Below are 3,363 nucleotides of genomic sequence, written 5' to 3'. Positions count from 1 at the left end.
TCTCTCTCTCTCTCTCATTCTCTCTCACTCACTCTCTCTCTCTCTCTCTCTGTTTACTCGTACTACCAGGATCAGCTACCATACCAGGGAATTAACTTCCGTCCAAATATCAGAAATTGGTTAAGTTTGCAGACCGAAAGGAGCTTTAATTGAGTCCCTGCTCTCTAAAGCACATGTGAGAAAAAAAAATTGGGCGACAGTGTATTTCTGTGTATTATTTTGTTTGATGTCGTTTCAGTATTTCGTCTGGTGTGCCATCACTAGATTTATGATGATGATGGGGAGGGTAACCGTGATGTTGATGGTGGTGATGATTGTAGTGGTGGTGATGGTGATTATAATGGTGATGGTGATAGTATGGTGATAGTAAGAGTAATGGTGGTGATTGTGACGATAGTGCTAGCGATGACGATTCTCATGAAACGAACTCATATACTAAAATAGCAATCTAACAAAAGATGTTGCTTAGAAGATCACATAAAACTGATTCGGAAAAAAACGCTAGCTGACATTTCACAAGTTGAAGAAGAGACTGTAGCAGGAGCAGGAGAGGACGCTATCTCCAGGAACACAACTGAGCAGAGAATTAAGCAGGGAATTATGCAGTGAGCCATCGAGCTGTTGACCCTTGAGATGGTATTTGACCTCCTTAGGTATATATGTATGTACATTTGTATTTATTTATATAATGTATATATATATATATATATATATATATATATATATATATATATATATATATATATATATATATATAGAGAGAGAGAGAGAGAGAGAGAGAGAGAGAGAGAGAGAGAGAGAGAGAGAGAGAGAGAGAGAGAGAGAGAAAGAAGAAAGAAAGAGAGAGAGAAAGAGAGAGAGAAAGAGAGAGAGAGAGAGAAAGAGAGAGAGAGAGAGAGAGAGATAAAGAAAGAGAGAGAGAGAGAGAGAGAGAGAGGTAGAGATAAAGAGAGATAGATAGAGAGAGAGAGAGAGAGAGAGAGAGAGAGAGAGAGAGAGAGCAATTGTGGTGTTATATTAGATCCCACTTTGTGAGAGCTGCGGTTGGGACTCGGACAAACATTCACTGGGATTCCTTCCAAGATAAAATGGTTTAGAGAAAAAAATATATATATAGACAGTGAAAGACGATCTCATTTTCATTATTTTGTTTTGTGAACTGAAAAATATTTTTGTTCTTCTCTGTATTGTTTGCATGTACTTATAAACGTGAAGTAAATTGAGACAAACAAATTAGTTTTATGAATGCATCATTCACTACAATGATGATGATGCAGATGATGAAGATGGAAATAAGAATTATAATGCTAATACCAGCGCTGACAGCAATGGAAAAAATAAAGAAGATAGCTATGATAATGATAATGATCACAGCAATAATGGCGATGATAATGATAATAATGTTACAAACAATGACAATAATGATACTAATAATATTAGCAACGATAATGATTATGATAATAACAACAGTAATAATGATAGTAAAAGCGAAAATAATGATAACCATAACAGTAATGATAATATTTATGGTGATGATAATGATAATAATGATACGAACAGTAACACTAATGATGCTAATAATATTAGCAACGATAATGATTATGATGATAATAACAGTAATAATGACAGTAAGGGTGAAAATAATGATACGAAATGAGGAAATTCACCCTTTTGAACCTGGTTGCGTTGAGGTGAACATCCACATGGACCGATTCGTGCACGGGATCTGGAATCGGGAATCGGGAATCGGGAATCTGAAATTGGAAATCGGGAATCTGAAATCGGGAATCGGGAATCGGGAATCTGAAATCGGGAATCTGAAATCGGGAATCTGGAATCTGAAATCGAGAATCTGGAATCTGAAATCGAGAATCTGGAATCTGAAATCGGGAATCTGGAATCTGAAATCGAGAATCTGGAATCTGAAATCGAGAATCTGGAATCTGAAATCGGGAATCGGGAATCTGGAATCTGAAATCGAGAATCTGGAATCTGAAATCGGGAATCTGAAATCGGGAATCTGGAATCTGAAATCGAGAATCTGGAATCTGAAATCGAGAATCTGGAATCTGAAATCGGGAATCGGGAATCTGGAATCTGAAATCGGGAATCTGGAATCTGAAATCGGGAATCTGAAATCGGGAATCTGGAATCTGAAATCGAGAATCTGGAATCTGAAATCGGGAATCGGGAATCTGGAATCTGAAATCGGGAATCTGGAATCTGAAATCGGGAATCTGAAATCGGGAATCTGGAATCTGAAATCGAGAATCTGGAATCTGAAATCGGGAATCTGGAATCTGAAATCGGGAATCTGGAATCTGAAAACTAAAATTTGGAATCTGGAATCTTGTATGTGTATGTGTGTTCTATAGATGTGTCTTTTAAACATTTAAGCATTTTTTTTATTTTCTTAGAGAGAGGGGGAGAGAGAGAAAGAGAGAGACAGACAGACAGACAAATAGACACACAATACGCGAACAGACAGAAAAAAAGCAAACAAAAAATTAAACATAAAAAAACGAAAAGAAAAACAAACCTAAAAGAAAACAAAAACAAAAAAACAAACACAGACCAAGAAACGAGAAATATTCCCACCTCTTTGCAAGCGCCATTGCACTGAGGACCCCCCTCTCCCTCCCCTCCCTCCATCCCCTATCCCCACCTCCCCCTCCCATCCATCCCCCTGTCTCCACCTCCCTCCATTCCTCCCTTCATTCCCCTGTCCCCCACCTCCCCCTCCCATCCATCCATCCCCTGTCCCCACCTCCCCTCCCATCCATCCATCCCCTGTCCCCTCTCCCTCTCCCTCTCCTCCCATCCATTTCTCCCCCTCCCATCCATCCCCTGTCCCCCTCTCCCCCTCCCTCCCATCCATCCCCTGTCCCCACCTCCCCTCCCATCCATCCCCTGTCCCCCTCTCCCCTCCCTCCCATCCATCCCCTGTCCCCACCCCCTCCCCTCCCATCCATCCCCTGTCCCCCTCTCCCCCTCCCTCCCATCCATCCCCTGTCCCCCTCTCCCCCTCCCTCCCATCCATCCCCTGTCCCCTACCTCCCCTCCCTCCCATCCATCCCCTGTCCCTTTCTCCCCTCTCCCTCCCATCCATCCCCTATCCCCACCACCCCCTCCCTCCCATCCATCCCCTGCCCCCCCCTCCTCCATCCCTCCCCTCCATCCCTGTCCCCCCACCTCCCTCTCCCTCCCATCCATCCCCTGTCCCCACCTCCCTCCCATCCATCCATCCCCTGTCCCCCCACCTCTCCTTCCCCTCCATCCCTTGTCCCCCCACCTCCCTCCATCCCTCCCTTCCATCCCCTGTCCCCCACCTCCCCTCCCATCCATCCATCCCCTGTCCCCCAC

Source organism: Penaeus vannamei, chromosome 27, assembly GCF_042767895.1.
Source record: "Penaeus vannamei isolate JL-2024 chromosome 27, ASM4276789v1, whole genome shotgun sequence".
Classification (NCBI taxonomy): domain Eukaryota; kingdom Metazoa; phylum Arthropoda; class Malacostraca; order Decapoda; family Penaeidae; genus Penaeus; species Penaeus vannamei.
Note: the sequence above shows the minus strand (reverse complement) of the source record.